We start from the raw sequence: 24,757 nt of genomic DNA, 5'->3' as shown, positions 1-24,757 counted from the left end.
TTAAGCTTTTTGAATCATTCGTTTACCATTCGTTTACCAGTAGTGAAGGTTTTTGTGTACCTTCATGTAAAGTAACGCATCATACTGAGTTGTTACTCTTTTGCGAACCATTCGTTCACCAGCAAGCTTTTTTAATCATTTGTTTACCGTTTAAAGTCATGCATCTTTCATGAACCATTCGTGCACCAGTAGTTAAGCTTTTTGAAACATTCGTTCACCAGTAGTTACAATTTTCAATCATTTGTTTAACAGTAGTGAAGCTGATTGAATCCTTCGTTTACCATTCGTTTACCTGCAGTAAAGCTTTTTGTGTACCTTCATGTAAAGTAATGCATCATACTTTCGCAAACCATTCGTTCACCAGTAGTTAAGCTTTTTGAATAATTCGTTTACCAGTAGTGACGTTTTTCGGGTACCTTAATGGAAAGTCATGCATCTTTCGCGAACCATTCGTTCACCAATAGTTAAGCTTTTTGAACCATTCGTTCACCGGCAGTTAAGCTTTTTCAATCAATCGTTTACCAGTAGTGAAGCTTTTTGAATCATTCTTTACCAGTAGTGAAGCATTTTGTGTCCCTTCATGTAAAGTAATCCATCATACTGAATTGTTACTCTTTCACGAACCATTCATTCACCAGTAGTTAAGGTTTTTGAATCATTCGTTTACCAGTAGTGTAGCTTTTTGAATCAATACAGTAGTCCCCTAGTCTGCTTACCAGTAACTCCTCAGTAGTTACTGAGTAACAATCACTTTGCACCCCAGTTAGGGCCCTGGTCGTTCATCATTCGTTCCTCATTCGTTCCTCAGTAACTAACCACGTTTTTGCGTACCTTATTGTAAAGTGTTATACTACCAAGAACTCAAGTGGTGCATGTGCACGCACAAGCATGGTCACCAACTGTTAAAATAATAAACAGCTTTATAAAAGAATATTTAGAGAAACAACAACATTACAAATGTGGCTACTCTGTATAATTACATTCAGTGGACTCTCATCTAAAGAGCCTTGGAGTATAAGAGCTCAAAACGTCGTACTACACTGTTATAACTACTAAAGAAATCCTCCACCTGCCTATGTCTTGTTAGCCCTTGCTGCATGTTTAACTTCAATCTCTCATAAAAAAAAAATATGAGAAAATTATATATATTATTTTTTTCGTATAGTATTACTATAATAAAATAAATCTCATATCTCAATGTGTCCAATGTATTCATGACAATCAGGTCTTTGTAAAAATAAATCTATACTTTTTGAGACTGTGTTATCAAAGGTCAAATAAGTCCCTATCTTCATTCTTATAATCTTTTGGGAGTTATTTTTAACGGTATATAACATGGTTAAAAAGATGGATGCCAATTTCAAAACCAAAGTTAATTTAGTTAGCAGGTAGGTGACCGATATTGTTAAATCATTGTTGTCCTTGAACAAAAATACACATGAGGCAACATTGTTCATAGATTAGATAGCTGTGCATTATTCGTTGAGGTTATCTGTTGACAATATATATAATATGATTTTAATGTTTAAGATATTGCTTTCCTAATAACCTTCTCCGATCCAATGACAGGTCTGCTTGGGGTTACTGCACGTTTGTGATATATGTTGATAAATATGTTGAACCATTTCAATATTTTTGAGTGGAGAGGGTGCCAATGTCAAATCATCAAATCATATATCAGACTGAAACCTGCCTGCAGGTGGGCCAATTAGTACGATCAGTACGTTGTGGTTGCCAAAGTCCCATTTAGACACTTGTATCGATGACAATAAATAACCTGCACTGCTGGATGGCCTCTGGGCATTACATAATGGACACCCTAGTCAAGTCTTCTTCTATAGATTGTAGCAAGCTCTGATGTAGCTGCCCTGTGTTGAAGACAGAGGCGTAGCCACGGCTGGGCCTGGACAGGCCTAAGCCCGCCTACTTGTCAGTCTTACCCATCCAATCAGAGGGCGAGAGAGAGAGAGAGATATGTTCACCATCTAAAAGAGGCGCACAAGTCTGCACTCCGCTACGAGCTCAGGAATCAGTCAAATCTCATATAGCCGGCAGCTCCCCCCCCCTCCCCTCCTGAACTTTGCTGTGAGAGCCCTTCCACTGGAGCGAAGCCATTTGACATTAGGCCTGTCTGTCGGGCGAGGAGGTCTGAAGCTACGATCATGCAGTTTTGCGCAAGTTTAAAATGTTTAGCCTAATGGCGTATTGCTGGCTACGCCACTGGTTGAAGGACCATTTCCCTCTTCCCACATATTGAGCCAGACTCCTCATTTGTATAAACAAATCCCCAGAACTCTCTCACAGCAATTACAGAATTTACAATATATGGCTTAGAATTGTGTTTATGTGGTGTATGTGTGCTTTTGTTAGTCTATCTGTGTGTGTGTGTGTGTGTGTGTGTGTGTGTGTGTGTGTGTGTGTGTGTGTGTGTGTGTGTGTGTGTGTGTGTGTGTGTGTGTGTGTTTTATTCTGACAAATGTACGTATTTGAAGTTGCTGGTTGATGGCAAAGCAATCATAAGGTAATAATCTGTAGTACCAAGGGGCTGCTTCACAACTGAGAGGTTTAACATTAAGTTTTTTTTAACATAATAATATGCCTGCTTCCAGCTGGACCCAAACCATTAAACACATAATGTGATTTACGACTGAATTCAAACAATTGACCCATACTTTATAGTACTATCTGAATATCTAAAGAGAACATCTGTGAAAAACGTAACCCTAACCCTCTATTATAACATGGGGGACATGTATTGAGGAGATGCTCATGGTCCCTTTATGTTGAGGGGCTACACGACTGAGACCTAACCATGCCTGACGATAGACGATAACAATATTCAAATCCACCAACATTCATCTAAGACTATCTCCTGGCAAAACAGAGGTTACCCCACCTCGCCAGAGACCAGTCTTTCCGGTGTTTCAGTCGCTTGCACAATCATGTATGTTAAAGCATTAGTAAGGCAAGCGCACACCCAGTCAGTATATTTGCTTTTTGACGGCGGCCTCTGTGGGATAACTTGCATGAACTTCGGACCACTGAGTTTGGTGGGCTGGACTACCCTTTACCTTCATGCGTTGCAACACTTCCTTTTAACAATAAGCCTTTACGCGTGGACATCTATAGCATTTTCATCCCTTGAGTCAAAAGAGGTATGTTTGAACAATAAATGAGAACTTGAGTTACAAGAAATTTTATGAACTTGCGTTCATAATATGCATGTGCCCGTTAATATACATTGCCATGGACTGCATTATGCGTTACGTGTTTAGTTTGCATATATTTTCACAGATGGGTGCACACACCCGCAAATCCACCTGCTTTTCTATGCAGTTTCCCACATGAACAATCGTTGATGCCATAATATTTCAGTTTGGTTATTTGTTTGCATGTTTGTGCCGTGTATAGTCTACGTGTGTGTAAGCTTATGTTACAGTTCCAACCTGCCTAGGCACGTCAAAATAGCAACACCAACTGCGCTCTCCGCTAGGCCATTTAGAGAAGGTAAGCGCCGGTCAGTGGCGCAATTGAAAAATCGATCAGTTAGATAGCACCATGTATCATTTGCGCCGGAACACACCTCTGTTTTTCGCAGACACGCCTCTAAGGGCACAAGTTTATTGTCGCGAGTTTGCTGCGGGGGGAAATCAGCTTTGCGCCTGGTGCAAACCTGCAATTATACATGCGTCGGATTAGAAAGTAAATTGTGCATGGTCCAAGATAGGGCCCCATGATTGATATATGATACATACATATATAATAATTGCTTTGTGAAAATATTTTTCATCTTCTATGATACTCATTATCAATTGTGTTTAAAGTGCATGTAAAGGCATTGACCTATCACATTTGATTAAAAACAAGTCAGTGCATCATGTATAACTGCAACAATATACCTTATCTCATCACTCATCTTTCCTTTGTGTTGAGAAGCTATAACACCGAGCTAGCCATGCCTGACTGCTAGATTGAAGATAAAAATATGCAAGTTCCCAATCTACCAACATTAATTTCATGAATGTTGTTCATCATTAATTTACTTGAAAGTTGGTCTTAATTCATGCAAATAAATTTAATACAATATATCGTGTGCTGGTGGCATACTACACTCAAGTCATGTTGAGGGTTTGGTAGAAGCCTATTCCACTGTCTTTTATGTTGGCATTCTGCCTGGACTGACTTTCCACTTAGCCTTTGACGGTGGGTAGTGAGGACTTGATGCTGTAATCAAAGTTCCATTCCTCTACAAAGTGTCCGAAGTTTGAATTAGAAAACTGCGGTCCGCTGTCTGTAAAGCCCTCAATTCCCGTGGTATGGCCACCCTCTCCCAGGGCAACATGTCCCTATCCCCATCTCCATTCTGGAGCATGGGTCTTCGGTGGATGTGCCGGCTTTCAGAGGTGCGACTGGGCTGCTGGGCGCATCCTCTGATGGGCTCCGCTACACTGTTTGGGAATGGGCTGGAGCTGGGTGCAGGCTCCTCTGTCGCCGCTGCTTGTGTGCGTCCCCGGACAGTCCCTCTGGGTCCTTTCTCTGTCTTGTCTCTGTCTTGGGGCCCCACACTGTGTAGCAAGAAAGATGCCACACTCCACCTACTTGACTTTAACCAGGCTCCTCCAGACAAGCATGGATGGTGGTGGTGTTGGCACTCCCATTCGTTGTTATAACTTTTCTAAACAATGATAATGGCCTGGTGCTCCATTTAGCACTGCAGGAGATCTCTCCGGTTGTGTGGGGTGATGGCTGGCTGAACCTGTGCACATATTTGTTCAATGTGGTGTGCCGCCCCACCCGGCCCCAGAACATTAAGACAGACCATAAAGACCCTGACGCAGACCATTAAGACCCTGATAGACCATTAAGACCCTGATTCAGACAATTAAGACCTTTTTGGTTTTCATATGGTTGACAAAGCTGGAATAGCTATATCTATTTGGCACAAGTTAATAGTTTTTTCATCATTCATTAAATATTAGTTGTTTGCACAACCCTAACACGACCCTAACCCTAATACACGGCCATAACCCTAACACACGGCCCTAACCCTAACCATAACACACGGCCCGAACCCTTACACACAACCCTTACCCTAACCCTAACCAGTGACACTCTCTGGTCAGTGAAAAATAACTATTAACTTGTGCCAAATAAATATTTTAGTAACAATCAACAAATATTAACAAAGGGTTAGGTAATGACTAGTTTGCTATTTATTATGGCACCTTATTATAAAGTGTTACCCATAAATCTATCCAAAGGAAGTCATAGGTTGAGGCAGATTAGTTCACCATGAGAATATGCATGTGTGGGCAAAATTCTATGACTGTAAGTTAAAGGAGTCATGAGATATCCTTGTTCCAAGTTTGCATATTTGGACTATTACTATAGCCAGGGGTGCACATAACTTTTTTAGTGAGTACCAGGAGATGGTTTTTGGTATGCACCCCACACATAGCCCCACGAGTAATCTTATGAAAGTTACCCAGTTTCACAAAGGAGATTCCACTTACAATACACAACTTCTTAAGCACAGTATTTTTTGCTCCCCTTTTTTCTTTAAATCAAACTGCAGCAGCTTGTCCACGGAGCGTTTGAATATCTCTCAAAAGGAACGTTGCGCAGTTCTCCAGTGTGTGCAATTTTTGATATCCCGTTAGTTATGCAAAAGCGTGACACAAGTGACATTATACATCCCTGATTATGGGCGCTTGGGTAATTGCATACCAGTTATGTGCACCCGTGTACATCCGTAGCCATCTTGCAATGTTTACTGACTGATTCCGTAGCAGCGCTGTCGTCGTCTGTTTAGCTCGCTTCTGACCCGCCTATATCAGATACACCGGTGTGATTGGTTTATGTTCGGATCCAGGGGAATCAGGGAATGCCTATATTACTAATTTCCAGAGTGACTCGCTGAGCATATTCAAATTGTGCTCTTTTGAGAACTCTGGATTTCCAGGGTAAGCCAGCACTTAAAGTGCATATTATAGCGCCTCTGTAGGGAAGTCGGACCACGTCAATTGTTTCTGTCTAAACTGTAGGAATAAAGAGTAATCCGAACGTATAACAATTAGTATTACGGTAATCTATTAGAGTAATAAAGGTACAACACCATAGAATAATCATAGAACAAACATAAAACAAACATCGAACAAACAATTAAACAATCATAATAATCCGAGGCCTCATATGCGTCTGTCTAAGAGCTCCGCAAGGAGAAGTTCCCAGATGGGAGTTCGCCCTGCGTCCCACAAAGAGCTCCGCAAGGTGAAGTCCAATGCATTGGCAAAAGCATGGACTTCTTATACAGTATTTTCAGGTCTAAGGATGCTGATAACAGCTCTGCTCCTCAATAAAACTATAGTATTGGTTAACCAGATGGTAGTCAAAGATTGATGGAAACCCTTGTGGGTATCAGAGGGAGACGTAGCCATGCATTCAGAGTTGGAAACTTGGTGGGTTTTCCATCAACCAAGCTAAAGGCAAAGCCGGGCTTATTTCGCTTAGCCTAGGTACTTTAAGCTAGAGTTGCGTTCCATCAACGTGACTTAAGGGAATCTCCGCTAAGTAACCATGGCAGTTTATCCGACCAAATGATCCTGGTTGATACCAGGCAAACTGTCAGGCTTACTTGAGCGGTGTTTCATAGAAGTCCTATCCGTCGGAAACAAGTGTGCCATCAGAAGGTTCCGCCAAGCCTAGTCCTCACGATTTTGTCATAAATGTACATATATGAAGTACAAACAGCCAATATTTTCACCAAGGGTCTAAGATTAAATTATGAAAATAAAATAATGAAAAGAATTGCTATCTATTGTTATTGGGGATATTTTTTAAACAATTTTTTAGACAAGTTGATGTATTCTATCAAAATTGGGAACCAGCAGTTGGATGAGTGGTCTAGCATCTGCCAAATAGTACGGACGACCCGAGTTTGCGTCCTGGGCACGTCATTGAATTCTTGCCGTTGGCTTAATTTTGTAATTTCCTTTATATCAGAGAAATTAGGCCTAACAATTGACTTTTTATGTAATAAATATGTCTTACTTATCGCTAGAACCCAAATATAACTTGTATAACAAATATAATAAACCATGTCAATGTTAATATTAATGTTACTGATAAGCCTTTGTCACAATGACAAAGACAATGCTGCATAGGAAATTGCAGCCACATAAATTCCATTCAGGTGAGTTTCACGGAAGGCAGCCAAGACGACTTCTGTTGAGAAAAATACTATGTTCAGTCAATTTAGAATATACCTGTTCAAATAAGGAAAATGAATAGCATGAAAAGTTTTTTCATGCCATTGAACCCCGGACGACCGGGTGCAAGTCCGACACGTTACCACAAGACTATCTCCCTGATTTCTAATCAATAGTCATCATTACATTATAATATGTTACACATAATACTACTTAATCAATTAAAAAGATTGGCTATTTTATTGCCAGGCGGCCTCCCTGTTTTTATTAAGGGTTACGGTGTTCCCTTTTTTTGTTATTTTATGCTTGTACTCCTCATAGAACCTCCACAAGCAGCATCTGTTCGCCTCTGGAAAAGATCCCGCTCGGTCCTTTTCGGACATTTGATCCATGATTCGACATTCACGGTTCTGGGCTGGTTACATATCTTGTGAGGTCGCGTAATCCACGATAACGTAAGCCTGGCTTGAACTAACCTGAGCAAGGCGTGGCTGAACTGGGTTGATGGAACGGCTTTAGCCTCAAGTGGAAGTTGGCGTTAGTTCTAACCAGGCTTAATCAACTAAGCGCCGCTTTCGTTAGCGACTTTGATGGAATACCCCTTTGGTCCAAGCACACTGTGCTTGGTCCATCATCCCTAATAATAATTAAACTAACGATTACAATAGGTTTCCTAGCACTTTGTGCTTTTCCCCCTGATAAATGTTAAGCTTATTACTGTTAACTTATGAATTGAGAACTGTTAACTATACTGCTTTATAAAAGCAATGTCACACTGCTTGGATCAGGGGCGCTGGAACTAGTGGGGCCACTGCCAATTTTGTATTAATTAACTACAGCAAACAACTTCATACTGCCAAGATTCAAACTCTTATACTACTACTTGCCACCAGGGAAGCTTGTCTGAATCTAATGTAAATTCACCGTGGTCAGTGTCATGGCATGATAAATATGAATGCATATAAAGTTCAGCTGACCAACTGATAAACGTTGATTCAGCCTTACTTGAGAATGTCAATTATGGAGAGATTATGTTGAAATGTAGGTGATTTTTATTTTAATCAATACAGCGAGACAACTTCAAATAACCTTCAAACTCTGGTAGAAAACTAGTAGGTTTTAGTAAATTTAGGCTATGGCTCACAAACTGTTTTTAATAGAGCGGCAGACAAAAGAGGGAAAACACAAAACTTCTGAAACTTCTGATTCCGGCACCCCCGGCTGTGATTAGCTTCAGTAAACTGCAAAAAAGTGTCGGAAAGGTTAAAAGTAAAAGCGCTATAAAAAACGGATAAATTATTATTATTATTATTTACATTAACAGTTAGGGAATTTAGCTGACGCTTTTATCCAACAACTATTCATGCACACATTTGCACGCCAACTGCCGAGTATGGCATGCAAGGCAACAGCCAGCTCGTCGGGAGCAGATACGCCTCGTGCCCACTGCACCGTCAGTCAAAGGACGTCGGAAGGCGTGGCTGACGGATAGGGGAGCTTTCCAGGGTCTTCAGAGCCTGCCCTAGTGTAACAGTGCTTAAATTTGCATAAGCGATCTGATTGGAAGACGGATCCGTCGCTTCCGAAAAAGTTGGAAATTGTCCAACTTTTTGACAGAGCGCACGGATCCACAATGCATTGCGTGTCCGTCTCCATTCAAAGTCAATGGGAATCAGTCAACGGACGGAGGCAGTGGGCACGAGGCGTTACGCCTCATGCCCACTGCACCGTCAGTCAAAGGACTCAGAAGGCTTGGCTGACGGATGGGGGAGGTTTCCAGGGTCGTCAGAGCCCGAGTAGTGTCATAGTGCCTACATTTGCATACGTGATCTGATTGGATGACGGATCCGTCGCTGCCGAAAAAGTTGAACATATTTCGAATTCATTGTAGAAAGGATTTGATACTTTCTTTTGTAAAATGTTAGTTTAATAACTCTTAGTTCAATCATTAAAATGTGTACTATAACCTTCAATTTCTCACGGTCAAACTATATAGAGCTAAATTGTTGTTAGTTTTTTCATCAGTTATTTGAAATTTTGCTTATACTTTTCAAGGTCACAAATCAAAATGCGGGGTAATCTAACTAATTGCTGTTTCCGTCGTTACAACGGCGTTACCATCCCTGGCTCCAAACACAAACTGCTAGTGAGGAGACTGGGTGGGTTAACAACGAGATAAGCGAATATGATTGGCAAAGGCAGAGTCATGTTTCATGGTAGCCAATCGGAGCCAGTGTTTTTACACAGAAGCCAGGACACGCGCGCCACACACACGCACACCGATTTTTCGAACAAGTAGTGAGTAACTATAACTAATTACTTTTTTTAAGTAACGCTCCCAACACTGACTGCGAGGTTCACCCAACTTATTCATCTGGCAACCAGACTATTTTTGCTAGAAAGGCCCTCACAACAGTTGTCTGCTAGTCATGAAAGTATTACATTTTTTAACTTGTGTGCATTCAACACATATTTTTTCTCCTTCCACAGATGATATTGTTGAAGCACAAGGCAGCTGCCCTTGGATTTATGTGCATCATTACGCTCTTCTTTCTTCTAAACAATCTTTCTAAAAAACAAGACCTTATTTGCCCAGATGAGGAGTTCTATGATGAAGAAGCAGAACTGTCCTCAGGCAAACCCATAGTGTTGCTGTGGTTCTGGCCGCTTGGTGTGAAGTTTAACTTCAAGGCCTGTTCCACACACTTCCAAGTCGATAGCTGCGCGCTGACAGCTCAGAGGTCCCTGTACAGCGTGGCTGACGTGGTCATTTTCTACCACAAAGACATCGGCCCATTTCAGTGGTACATGCCGAGGGCCCCCCGCCCGTCTTTCCAGAAGTGGATCTGGTTTAACGTGGAGTCCCCGACCAACACGCTCAAGAAATCAGGCCTGGAAAACCTCTTCAACCTGACGTTGAGCTACCGGCGAGACGCCGACATCACCGTGAGGAACGAGATCTTTACAGATGGTTATTTTCCTGAACTGTAGGGTTTGCAAATTACTTTTGTACCTGTATTAAAGAGTCAGTGAACTCTTAACTGTTTGAGATGGAATGTGAACACTATGTTATGAAAAAAAATGTAGTTTAGGCTGAGTTTTAGGAAAGAGGCAGCGTGTTATCGTTATGTCCCACGCCAACTCTATGATAGTTTTTTTGTACTGTCGTTGTGTAATTGTTATGAGCGTTATAATAAGCAATGTTTTATTTGAAATGCGCCACACAACGTAGCGTTATACTATAGGTGTCCGGGAAACTGAACCTACACTTAAATACCGACATTAAATACATCGCTGCTTAGGGGGAGCTCAGAGAGACTACCTCGGAAAAGGTAGTCTGACGTCCCAAAAAGAATGCCACCTGCTTTCGCAGCAGAATGGAACGTTAAAGGGGACACCTTTATCTGTGCTGGATAGATGAGCAATGATTACTTCAGTCCACTGAGTAGGCTGGTAGACTGATCTATCCAGCACAGATCTAGGTGGACACGCCCACTAGTGATGTCATATGGGGCAGATTTTCAAAATGGATTGTACGGCTAATCACACTCATACCTGGTGGTATAATATGTCCCCTTTCATTTATTTTTTTGGTGAGCGCAGCAAAAACATAGCATTTCACTGCTTTTTTCTCTAAATCTGGGACTTATTTCAGTAATATTGATTAAAAGGCTTAGATTACTATCTTGACGATCATATAAGACAAATGAACACGTTTGAAACCATAACATTTTGGTTTTGGGTTCACTGGCTCCTTAAGCTAACATGACAGTGATTACTGCTACCTGCGACATCTGCTGGAGATTCCTGGAGACCTTTAAAAGCTGGGTAATCTGGGTTGGTCTAGCACAGGGGTCGGCAACCTTTTCTTTGTAAAGGGCCATTTTTGTTTAGAAATGGGGCATGGAAATCTGTCTGGGGTTGCATAATATTTTTTTGTAAAAGCTATTTCGCTACTTTAGCAATTAAATAGCCTGTATAGGCATATACAACAATTTTTGTTTCTTCAATTGCATAAAACATAGGCTACAAAACAAGCAAAGTTTTTTTATTTAAGTGAATGTAATATTTAACCAGACATAAAGGGAGGAAAGCAGGAAAAAAAAAAAAAATTCAAGTTGAAATGAAGTAGGTCTAGCCCTGCAGCCTTAGTCCATGTTTCTGCAAATGAAATGAATATCATTGCATCATAGAAAATATCAGCCTAACACTGTTTCTGAAAATGAAAATCATCTTTAAAATAACAACACTGGTAAAAATTGTAATAGTTTAACTTTGACTGTCCAGTTCAGTGCTAAGTAGTCTTGTTGCATTGATTCCCAGCAACACTCAGGGTTTTTTCTACGAAAAACAAGTTGTTATAATGACATAATCAAACACCCCCTACCTTTCGCATCAAGTTTAATGAGATTTTTGTTTCTGAATTGCATTGCAGAACTTCTGAATATCAGGGTTGTATGATGTTTTCAGCTAATATATCTTTCTCTTTTTTGGATCCATAGCTAGGCGATCTTAGCAACCTACCCTTTCATAGGCTACTGCGATCAGAAAATAGGACAAAAAAAAGATCTTGACATATACATGAAATATATTTAAAAAAAATTAACTGGCTGAAATGTACACATGCCATTTGCCTATTGCAAGGAGAAATATTTTCGAATCCAAAACAGTAAATGTAACTGTTGTTGGGATAGGCCAAAAATTATCTATGATCAGGTGGGAATTTACGGTAACCCCACCTTCTCACCAACTTGTTTCACAAATAAGAAACTGAAACAATAAACCATTTTATACTTTATGATTTTAGTTGTCTACTCGAGTGTCTCAACTACCTGTCCAACGTGATCTCCAAACTAAACCACAGAATAGATAGTTTGTCGCTTTTGTCCAAAGCGATTAAAGTAAGTGCATTCAACAATGAAGATATATCCCAAAAGTGCAAGAATCATTTGAGTAAATAAAGTCATAAAATAAGCATAGCAACTACTTTTCAGTGCTACAATAAAGAACCAAGAGATAGATCATTTGTTTTAATTTTTTCAATCCCCAAGATGCAATCTGAACAGATGAGTTTTCAGCTTGCAGCAGAAGAGCGGCTTTTAGCTGTCCCGATGCCAGCGGGGAGCACGTTCCACCATCGTGGAGCCAGGACAGCAAATGATCAAGATTTTGTTGAGTGGCTCCTTGCCATCCTTGTCACAGTCACCACAGAGTTGCTGATATTGATTAAGAGGTAAGGGATGGGCAAGGCCTTTTCTGGAGAGTAGTGTAGCTCAGACTTGTCCCACAGGGGGGTGTGTCCAAATCCAAACGGAGATGACGACACGCAGAAATGTGCTCCTACCTGGGGTTCAGAATGTGAAAAAGACGGAAATAGTAATGTTTCCTCACATAGCTTTGTTACGGAAGGACATGTGATTGAATGACAAATATCCTTTATATACATATTAAGTAATATCGACATATCATCTGAATATTCTGTAAACTAAGCCAGAAGTTATATGGATTAAACCAAGTTTATTTGTTATAATTTGTCCAAATCAAATGAATGTCAAGCCCTCTACTTATGGGGGGGGGGGTTCAGTGGGTTTTCCAAGTTTAATTTCAACAGTTTAGTGTTTTCAGGGCATACATTTAAAATACCTTCCATTCCCTTCCTATATTTAGTCAAGGTTTGGGCCAAATAAGGAGACGAGTGAGAAGTAGGCGTTCCTACTCAAAGCAGGGATTATGAAATTCCAACACCTCCTTATTCATAAAAAAAGGCATTGTTATCTGTCCGTTGGAGAGGCATTTCTTCACCTGAAGTCCATACAGCTCACTGGAGAAGATAGGATAAACCATTACAAATATTTATATTAGCCTTATTTTATACTGTGTATAGCGCTACAATATGTAATAATCTGTCTAACGTTAATATCTCAATGAGGCTATATCATTTAAAAATGTTTTGTTTATATATATTTTACATATTTTTTATATAAAAAAATATTTTTTATATAAAAATATATATATTTTTATATATTTTTATATATAATCCTACGGTGGCGCTGAGCATTCACCAAAAAAATAATAATTTCACAGCTAATGTAGCCGTTAGCACACTCAGGATCTCGTAATTCCGAGATAATATCTCGTAATTACGAGATAAGAATCTCGTAATTACGAGAAAAGATCTCGTAATTACGAGATACGGATCTCGTAATTATGAGATAAAGATCTCGTAATTACGAGATAAGATATCATATTTACGACATAAGGATCTCGTTTACGAGAAAAGGATCACGCCTCTCATTCATCAATAACGTTGCTGGCTAGCTGCAGGCCGGCAAAGATGACGCTATCCGACGCTATCATATTTTATTTCCTGCTCGGGTTGAGGCATTGGGAATTATTGATTCTCCTTAAAAGTCAGGAGGGCATTAATATAAGTAGGCCTTTGTCAACATTGCGCAGACATCTGAAGTCATTGGCCGGCAAAGATGACCCTATCCGACGCTATCGTACTTTATTGCCTGCTCGGGTTGAGGCATTGGGAAATATGGATGTTCCTTAAAAGTGAGGAGGGCATTAATATAAGTATGTCAACATTGCGCAGACATCTGAAGTCATTGGCCGGCAAAGATGACGCTATCCGACGCTATCGTATCTTATTTCCTGCTCGGGTTGAGGCATTGGGAAATATTGATGTTCCTTAAAAGTGAGGAGGGCATTAATATAAGTATGTCAACATTGCGCAGACGAAGTCATTGGGACTGCTCAGGAGAAAAGCCCAGTCGGTCCTGCTACAAAGTGGCTCTCTTCCTGCAGGAGCAGTTGAACCAGTACGGGATGCTTCACGGATACAAATTGATGCATCTGAAATGCATCCAAGCAGGCTTGGTAGTCACTCATACTATCAATCTTTAAAGATATTTAAACTTTGACGCGACATTCGCGTGATGACAGCCAATCGGCGTTCAACAGCCTGGCCACTGAGTGACATGTGTAACGTAACAGCCAATCAGCGTTCAACCGGCCAACTCAGTGCAGTGCAGTCCGGGGTGAACTGCAGTATGGAGGAGAAAGTGATTGTTGCCGTTTGCGACTCCCGGAGCTCTTTATATCATATTATACAACGGGGGGGCTAAATCCAGCGATCTGATTGGTTCCTAACTGTTGTATAATGAGCGTATACATAACTGCTATGACGCCCAATCATTTTGTGAAAGTATCACTCCGCGCCTTGAAGTGGAAACCGTTACAACCGTTCTCTCGGAGGGACGCTAAAGTGTGTTGCATAGCGACCGTCGTGCATTTTGAAGGCAGCCATGAGGGACTACTTTTTTGTATTCTTTAATAAAACAGCTACTTTGACTTTCTTGTTGTTTTTTTTAAATGTAGTGTGTCTATGACTTTCGTTTTGCCATAATAGTAACCGTTGTATAAAAGCAATAGATCACTTCAGTCAGCGGTATGTGCTCATTATTCCACTGTGAAGGTTTTTTTTAAATAATTTAACAACTGACAGGGTTTGCCTTTACTATGAACATAGTATTTTTAATTTCCTCATCCTCATCCTCATCGTCATCCGCTTATCCGGGGTCGGGTCGCGGGGGGAGCAGCTCAAGCAGGGGGCCCCAGACTTCCCTTTCCCGGGCCACATTGACCAGCTCTGACGGGGGGATCCCGAGGCGTTCCCAGGCCAGTGTTGAGATATAATCTCTCCACCTAGTCCTGGGTCTTCCCCGAGGTCTCCTCCCCACTGGACGTGCCTGAAACACCTCCCAAGGAAGGCGCCCAGTGGGCATCCTTACCAGATGCCCGAACCACCTCAGCTGACTCCTTTCTAAGTAAAGGAGCAGCGGCTCTAATCCGAGTTCCTCACGGATGGCTGAGCTTCTCACCCTATCCCTAAGGGAGACGCCAGCCACCCTTCTGAGAAAACTCATCTCGGCCGCTTGTACCCGCGATCTCGTCCTTTCGGTCATCACCCAGCCCTCATGACCATAGGTGAGGATAGGAACGAAGATCGACCGGTAGATCGAGAGCTTTGCCTTGCGGCTCAGCTCTCTTTTCGGTGCGGTAAAGCGAACGCAATACCGCCCCCGCTGCTCCGATTCTCCGGCCAATCTCACACTCCATAGTACCCTCACTCGCGAACAAGACCCCGAGGTACTTGAACTCCTTCACTTGGGCTAAGGACTCATTTCCTACCCGGAGTAAGCAATCCACCGGTTTCCTGCTAAGAGCCATGGCCTCAGATTTAGCGGTGCTGATCCTCATCCCAGCCGATTCACACTCGGCCGCCAGCCGATCAAGTGAGTGCTGAAGGTCACAGGCCGATGATCCAATGAGGACCACATCATCTGCAAAAAGCAGTGACGAGATCCTCAGACCACCGAACTGCAACCCCTCCCCACCACGACTACGCCTCGATATCCTGTCCATGTATATCACAAACAGGATTGGTGACAAGGCGCAGCCCTGGCGGAGACCAGCACCCACTGAGAACGAAACTGACTGGCTGCCGAGAACACGAACACAGCTCTCGCTTTGGGAGTACAAAGATTGGATGGCCCTGAGGATAGACCCCCTAACCCCATACTCCCGCAGCACCTCCCACAGTTTCTCCCGGGGGACCCGGTCATACGCCTTCTCCAGATCCACAAAACACATGTAGACCGGATGGGCATACTCCCAGGCCCCCTCCAGGATCCTTGCGAGAGTGAAGAGCTGGTCCGTAGTTCCACGTCCGGGGCGAAAACCGCATTGTTCCTCTTCAATCTGAGGTTCGACGATCGGCCGAACCCTCCTTTCCAGCACCTTGGAGTAGACTTTACCAGGGAGGCTGAGAAGTGTGATACCCCGGTAATTGGCACACACTCTCTGGTCCCCCTTTTTGAACAGGGGAACCACCACCCCGGTTTGCCACTCCTTTGGCACTGTACCCGACTCCCACGCGATGTTGAATAGGCGTGTCAACCATGACAGCCCCTCAACACCCAGAGCCTTTAGCATTTCTGGCTGGATCTCATCAATCCCTGGGGCTTTGCCACTGCGGAGATGTTTGACTACCTCAGTGACCTCCACCAGGGAAATTGACGACGAAACACCATCAACCTCGAGCTCTGCCTCCAACATAGAGGGCGTGTTATTCGGATTCAGGAGTTCCTCAAAGTGTTCCTTCCAACGTCCGACGACCTCCTCAGTTGAGGTCAACAGAGTCCCATCCTTACTGTACACAGCTTGGATGGTTCCCCGTTTCCCCCTCCTGAGGTGCCGGATAGTCTTCCAGAAACACTTTGGTGCCGACCGAAAGTCCTTCTCCATGGCCTCTCCGAACTTCTCCCACACCCGCTGCTTAGCCTCCGACACGGCAGCCGCTGCAGCCCTTTTTAATTTGAATACCTTAATTATGTGACATACTGTCACAGCCAATATTAAAACAATATCGAATGTGGGCAGTGGGACAAAAATTCTATTTCCCCACAAAAACAATATTTTATTGATTTGTATAAAAACAATTTAGCTCATTAATTGGAAAAGAGCTTGAGGTAAGACGTTTTCTGAACAATAATGCATGATATAAAGTTAAACACATAATGCACTGCTGTATTAAACTTTTAAGAGCTGCAATGTGAGGGGCCAGCCACATGCCCTTTAAACCACCACAACAACATTTCCACTTCTGGGTTCCACTGAACAATTAACGCGTCAATATTCGAGGGGCTTTGGCACATCAAATGATGGAACAAGCATCCCGTACTGGTTCAACTGCTCCTGCAGGAAGAGAGCCACTTGTAGCTGCTCCGACTGGGCTTTTCTCCTGAACAGTCCCAATGACTTCAGATGTCTGCGCAATGTGGACATACTTACAGGGCCGTCGTAAAGGGGTGAAAGGTGATGACGATTCTAGGGGCCCACAGCCCAGGGGGGGCCCACAAAAAATAAATAAATAAAATAAAATAAAATAACTAACTACCAGCCCATAGCACTAGGCCCTCCCCACGTCCCTGTCCCCCCCCCCCCGTCCGTCCCCCCGTCCGTCCGTCCGTCCGTCCGTCCGTCCGTCCGTCCGTCCCCCCCCCCGTCAACAATTCAGCGCAGGGGGGCCCATCAGTACCTCTTGTATAGGGGCCCAGGACCTGCATACTTATATTAATGCCCTCCTCACTTTTAAGGAACATCCATATTTCCCAATGCCTCAACCCGAGCAGGAAATAAACCACGATAGCGTCGGATAGCGTCATCTTTGCCGGCCAATGACTTCAGATGTCTGCGCAATGTTGACATACTTATATTAATGCCCTCCTCACTTTTAAGGAACATCAATATTACCCAATACCTCAACCCGAGCAGGAGATTAAATACGATAGCGTCAGATAGCGTAATTTTTGCCGGCCTGCAGCTAGACAGCAACGTTATTGATGAATGAGAGGCGTGATCCTTTTCTCGTAAACGAGATCCTTATGTCGTAAATATGATATTTTATCTCGTAATTACGAGATCCTTCCCAGATAGCAAAATTCAGTTGAATCAATGTTTAAATATGGTTTGGCAGAAATGTTGAAACTACGTTGAAGCCTGACATTGACACGATGTGGAAAGTGTCCCCTCTACTTTTCGTTGGATCAACATTGGATCTTCAACCATATCGATATTGAATCAATGGTGATTCAACCATCATCTAAATGAGAATCGACGTTTAAATGTCAGTTGATTTTATGTTTAAATAATGTCACTCAATCAATAGTGAATCAACCATCATCTAAATGAGAATCTAAATGTAAATTCAGTTGATTTTATGTTGAAATAATGTTACTTAATCAATGATGAATCAACCATCATCTAAATGATAATCTACATTTCAATTTCAGTTGATTTTATGTTGAAATAATGTTACTGAATCAATATTGGTTCAACCATTATCTAAAATGTATACTAAATATTAATTGATATGAATGAATGAGTATAATATATACATAAGTATTACAATGAGTGATGGCCATTTTAGCTTGCAGAACAATCAACATCAACCTCCATTGAAATACACTCTATTTAGCAGTAAGACTATGCCGCCAACAATAGGACTAACTGTATAATAACAACAGACACATTTTGGATTCATTTAGATTCTATGGATAAAAACATTTATTCGAAAAAACAAATTAAATAATCAAATTGTTCAAGGTACTGAAAGAATCTTAGGCTTGCCTTCACCACAAAAGATACCAACAAGAAAAGGTGAATTAGTGTAATCACATGTTCTTGCATCTTTGGGAAGGGTGGGATGAAACACCCTCAGGGATGCAAACACATGTATGACAAAAAAAGAGAGAGCTACCCGAAGTCTGAAAAAATATGACGGCATGATATCCTATTATCATGAGAAGGCCTATGCTATATGCTATATGCCTAGAAAGATAAAAAAATATATTAGTTACTCAGTTAAAGCTATACTGTACGATGTGAGAGAGCTAGCATGATTTGAAATTAGCTTCTCTTCGGAGTTCCGTTTAACTCCTCCCCCACCCTTCAGGACTCCCTGCCCCAACCCCTCGACACAGAGCCGTGCACGAGCGCTAATGCTGCTTACGGCTTACTTCAACGGCAACCATTGCGTCACTTTTCAGGCCATTCAACTCCCTCAGCTGTCGCCATCGCTGAAAAGCGAATCCAATATTTATTCTCGTTTTTCCTCGAGCATTCTCCAACTTTTTTTTTGTTGCTGCCTTTTCATTTTCTGTCTTTCCTTTTCTTGCCTTTTTAAAAGGATGAACCGGGGCAAGTAACGGTGGCAGTGGTAACTTCTGTTTTTTTTTCTTCCATCGTGTTAACGTTGTAGGCTCACTAGGTCTAGTCCACTGTCATGAACTACTATGATAACAACGCTTTCTTTGCCCTCCGTGAACGCGCTCAGGCCGGCTCAGGCTCGTACACAGAGGGGAGAGAACGCGCAGGCTTGTGATTGGTTCTTTAGATTCGGGTACAATGTCTCCGATTGGTAAGCATTTTAACAGGTTTATAGCAGATACAGAATTCGGTTTTTTTCCGCTTCTTTTTCATTGCCCATAAGTTATTTATTGCTGTCAGGATGTATAAACCAATTTCAACAACATATTAAAAAGTGCATATCACTGAAAATCGTACAATATGCCTTTAAAGTGACTTTTTAAACTAAGTTAATTTATTTTCACAAACACACACCTCTGCATTGGATATGTGATCACAGGTACAGGTACTGGCAGTGTTGGCCTGGCACTGTCCCTGATCTTATCTGCTGCTTAGGGGGTTTCTGGAAGAGGGTTTCGGAGAAGCTGTGCAACACTTTGTGTACTTATTGTTGTTGTCACTTTCCTCCGATGAATGTCTGCCTTACAGTGTGCATACAGGGCATGTACACCCCTGCTGGCATAACAAATTTCTTTAATGCAATTTTTTTTGAAAAAGTCAGACAGTGGAAAGTTGTGCTTCACTGTATTCACCTTAATCGTGCCTTCTAATTTTAGCCTTGATGACCACTTCCAACTGCACTTGCACCCTGCGTCCTGCTGTACAATAAGTGCATCCTTCTCCGATATTTCCCACCACTATCCTCGGGCTGGGTCAGGCCGGGCCTTTGATCGAGCGTTTTTATTTTTATTTGTATCATTGGTTTATTGGCCTAATCTGAGGAGAAATCTATGCCATAAACAGAAATATTATAGGCCTTTATTACACAGGTCTTCTCAATGCCGTGGAACGCTCCGTTCACTTTGGAAGCTAGTCCGGTGACTTGTTAACCCCAGTGTCTTCCGTTGCTAAGTGACGTCACCGTCTTTGCGGACAATTTATTATTGCACTGCTGATCAACACTACGAATAATAATAATAATACATTTAATTTAGAGGCGCCTTTCAAGGCACCCAAGGTCACCTTACAGAGCATATAGTCATCATAAATCTTTTAAAAACAAGACATTGTGAAAAGATTATGAATGAATGCTGGTAACGAATAAATTGTAAAAAGGCGCACCATGTGAAGTTATTTTTTTAGTTTTGGCAAGTAGCCGTGTTATAAGCGGGATCATGTATAGAACGTCGCCGGTCATTTTCGAAAATAAGCCCCTTCTTCAGGGCGAAGCAAGACGCCTTCGCTGCGCGTCGGTGTACTGTTCGCCCTGTCGGGTCTTATTTTCCCCGATAATGACCGGCGTTCTATACATTATCCCTTACATATATATTTAGCTGAGTAAGCCTAGTAACAAATGTGTACAAAGTTACATATGTGTTAAAATAATTGTCGGCTTGAAATCGGGCTAGGGCTCCTAATTACAGTTAATGTGTCGGGTCGGGCCGGGCTCGGACAGAACGTGCACGGGCTCGGGCTCGGGCTTGATTTTCTGAGCCCGATCCAAGCTCTACCGTGCGCATGCGCATCCAATATTTTGACGCGACGGCAAGGGCTGTGATTGGTCCCCTACCAAAACCATTTCCGGAATCACTTTTCTTTACCTCGAAGGCACGGGGGGTCTCAGTCAATCAGATTACGGAATATTGACACCTGTACGCGAGCACCGATCGACGCACCGATCGACCCCCCCCCCAAAAAGAAAAGCTCTTCGGATCTGCACGAACCACACAGGTCCCCAAAATGTATGATAAAAAAGCGACTCGCGCCAAAAAGCGCGCCGTTTGCATGTCTGACCCTTAACAAAAGGCTGCAACCAGGGCCAACAAGGGCCATAGCCCATATGAAGAGGACACTGTGGGAGAGAAGCAGAGACAACATGTCAGCACTCATGATGAAACACTTTGCAGAGCAACTTCTGCAACAGCTTTTTAGGAATATTAGGAATATCAAATTCACCTACATCTACTTTTTCTTGATGCCTCCTGCACGCCAAGGGGCGTAACGTAGCCAATTTTTTACAATGTCGCTGAAGGCCTGCTGTGTGAGTTTGCGGTCACACTGCCGAGAAGCAACTGAAAGACATGAATACAAAATGGTTGTTTAAGGAATGAGAAGATACTCATTGCATCATAATGTTCCATGCAGTAATGGCCCAATACCTTTTGCTCAGGGGGCGACTTTCTTTTGGCCGGGCAGTGTAAAAATAATAACCCAAAGTGCAATAGTGCTAATGCAGTTGAAATGTCAACAGTCCAGTTACACTTACGGTGTGTAGAGACCGAAAATGCTTTTGTTTGGCCTTAAATGCAGATTACTGTTACTATGTCAAAACAGCACAAGGAATATTTTGATAAACTCACCAAACATGCAGTCTTGCAGGGCTGTGTCTTTGAAGGGCTGCTTGGCATCCCTTTGTGTGCAGGTTTTTCCTGCCCGATTGAACTTGCAGGCCAGGCCGTTGGTCAAAACCGTTGCCAGCATCCTCCTTATCATACATGTGGAGCTAGTGCCTCCCACCAAGGCCAAGCGGGCAATCTATTGAGATGAGAGCAAAAATGGATTTAAATACAATGCCAGTTTGCCTGTTGATGTGACTCAATTGGAACACCGGTGGTAAAGGTCCGACAATGCGGAACATGGATAAAAAAAATTGACAGCGAAAATGTTGGGTTGCACTACATGTTTCATTGGAATACATTGGAAATGCATTGGAAATGCATTACAGGAACATGACTCCATGAGCAGGTGTGACTGATCTGTCTTTGCATGTTTAATAACATCTAGACGACACAAGCTTTCAGAAAATGTATGGTTTGAGAGGTATATTGGCTTTCCCTAAATAGTAGAGACCAAAATGTAAAGTCTTTCTACTTGATTCACAAGGCAAATCCCGATAATGACTGGCGTATGGCGACACATTAGTGCCATAATTCACTAATGTGATAAAAGATGCATTCGGGCGTATTATATTATTCCCCACGCGTAGATATTAACTGCGAGCGCGCAAATGATCTCTGCGCGGGCGCAAATTACCTCTGCGCACGCAAAACAGCCTCTCGCACGCGCAAATTACCTCAGCGCGCGCAAAACAGCCTCTCGCGCGTAACAGCCTCACACGAAAGATGTTTTTACGCTCGCTCAAATTTAATTTTGGCACTATGGGGGAGGGAACCAAGGCAGGGCGGGCTTTCCTATGATTGGCCGTTTCTGAAGTGCGATATTTGATTGACAGCCCTCCTCAGCCCTCCTCTCATTCAATTCTGAATTGTACAGTAAATGGCTGAAACGATAGTTACGTATTGTAACTCCAGATTCTATGAGTATAGGCGCAGCCTTTTAAGTGTCGGCCTCATTGTCCTTTAAATAGCTGAAGAAAAGCTGTTTATTGGGAGCAGAACGTCTGCCGGCGCCCGACTATATCTGCGAAATGCGGACGTCGTTGAGGCACGCCGCACGCGGACGTAATTGAGGCCCACGCTGTTGGTGGTCGGGGATTACACATTTTTCAGTGCTACGGCTCACACCTAGGGATAACCCAATAGCGATAGCCTTAAAAGGCTGCGCCTATACTCATAGAATCTAGAGTTACAATACGTAACTATCGTTTCAGCCATTTACTGTACAATTCAGAATTGAATAAGAGGAAGGCTGAGGAGGGCTGTCAATCAAATATCGCGCTTCAGAAACGGCCAATCATAGGAAAGCCCGCCCTGCCTTGGTTCCCTCCCCCATAGTGCCAAAATTAAATTTGAGCGAGCGTAAAAACATCTTTCGCAAGAGGCTGTTACGCGCGAGAGGCTGTTTTGCGCGCGCTGAGGTCATTTGCGCGCGCGAGAGGCTGTTTTGCGCGCGCAGAGGTCATTTGCGCGCGCGCAGAGATCATTTGCGCGCTCGCAGTTAATATCTACGCGTGTGGAATAATATAATACGCCTGAATGCATCTTTTGGTGATGAATGCATCTTAGTGAATTATGGCACTAATGTGTCACCATACTGGCGTTCTTTACATTATCCCTTACTTACCATTCTGATTAATGTTCAGCATGGTCAGACCTTTCAAAAAAAGTTGTTTTTGTTGGATTAAGGGGGGGGAGGTGGGGTGCGTGGTAAGGCCCAGTAAAGCCCGGTAAGGCCCCACCCAATATGCAGAATGTCTCATTATGCAGCTCAGTTTATCAAACAAATTACCATCTTTTGTCGGACTGGCTCAGTTCCCAACAACGTTTCAGCCTCATTGAAGTCATCTTCGTTGGTGATAGGCAGTTGGATGGGGAACATCTCTTGGCTTGTGGCTGGCCCTGGTCCACAAGATGGGGTCATTCTAGCCTCTGCCAATTCACCCTTGATGAACTGCACATCCCTTGACAGTTCATTGACAACCACCAGCACTTCGGCAAGCATTTTTGTCATCTTTTGGAGGGCAAAAACAAATTGTCAAACAAATTGTCATGAGATAAAAACGTGCAAAATACTTCTGTGGTTACATAGCACAACATTTTCTAATAGACTTGCCTTTCAAAAGCTGCCCGTTGTCACCTTGCATGGTCACATCTATAAATACAAGTAATTTACAGTATGTTAATTTAATGCATTTCTGTACTATAAAGACCTACACAGAAATCCTTTCCGGTGGCATTACAACAAGACCAAATAACCATTACCGTTTTGTGCATATTGTGGGGCACGAAATGGGGTGTGCACGGAACCATATGGTGATATACTGGTACCTGCAAAAACAAAGATATTAATTTATATATTTGGAAGCATCAAAAAAACTTTGAGAGGGGCAGGTCATAAAAAAAAAATGTATGTCATGCTAATGTGTCAGTTTCATTGTGGAGTTCTGTGTCCACGGCTGTACTAAAAGTGTTGCTGGAAGTATGGCATCATACCCTCTCTCTGTGGGACCTGCAGCTGGTGGTACGGCCCAGCGCCGCTGGCGGATGCTGCCATCGTTTCTGAATCACATAATAAGAAATGTAAAAGTCAGGGAATGAAATTATTTTACAAAAGACATACAGAGGCTTATGCGACTACTGACCATTATTTGAGAGCTTACCATGGTGAAATTGCTCACGTGCTGTTTGTTTGGCTGCACTGGCACCTGCAAACATATCTGCAAAAGGGGCATACAATACATGTGACTTACCATTTCTTGCCAGTTGTGAGGACCATGCTGCTGGAACTCTCACATCAGGCGGGCGTGAAAGACGTGGTTTCTTCGGTTCACCAGATGGCTCATCAGAGTCCGAGTCCATATACAGTGGATTTTGCCAGAATAAAAATAAACAGTAAAAAAAATCAGTCCATTTTATATCAAGCCAAAGTCAAGATAAAATAATGCTGCTGTGACCTCCTTATTATTAATTATAATAAATAATAATAGATAACTAGTTAAATTATGAGGGGACAGAAGTAACTTCACAAAAGTAAATAAAAACTAGAACTGCAAGCAGTTATGCAGGGGTCCAAGAAGTGTGCATTTCGCCGGCACAACGCGAAGCATGTGTTCAAAACAAATGGGCTTGGCCTATGCCAAAAGATGCAACTGACTCCAGTGAATCTGTGGATGTAAAGGTTTTGACTGTGGGATGTTCGTTGTGGGAGTTGTAGCCCAAAACGCGTTTCCAGAACATTCCATTGGCCAGTTAGGAGATATATTATTTTGTCGTTTT

The 24,757-nt window shown here is 42.5% G+C and overlaps 1 long non-coding RNA gene across 1 annotated transcript; it reads right to left on the bottom strand.

Annotated features, from left to right (window-relative positions):
• Positions 1 to 23,316: 23,316 nt before the first annotated feature.
• LOC132451081 (uncharacterized) lies at positions 23,317 to 24,016 on the bottom strand. The gene is made up of 3 exons (XR_009523965.1): positions 23,975 to 24,016; positions 23,744 to 23,809; positions 23,317 to 23,633 (listed from the first exon to the last, which is right to left on the bottom strand). It is a non-coding gene; the product is annotated as an uncharacterized LOC132451081 (long non-coding RNA).
• Between the last annotated feature and the right edge of the window lie 741 nt (positions 24,017 to 24,757).

Source organism: Gadus macrocephalus, chromosome 22, assembly GCF_031168955.1.
Source record: "Gadus macrocephalus chromosome 22, ASM3116895v1".
Lineage (NCBI taxonomy): Eukaryota > Metazoa > Chordata > Actinopteri > Gadiformes > Gadidae > Gadus > Gadus macrocephalus.
This window is presented reverse-complemented; position numbering and strand designations above follow the sequence as displayed.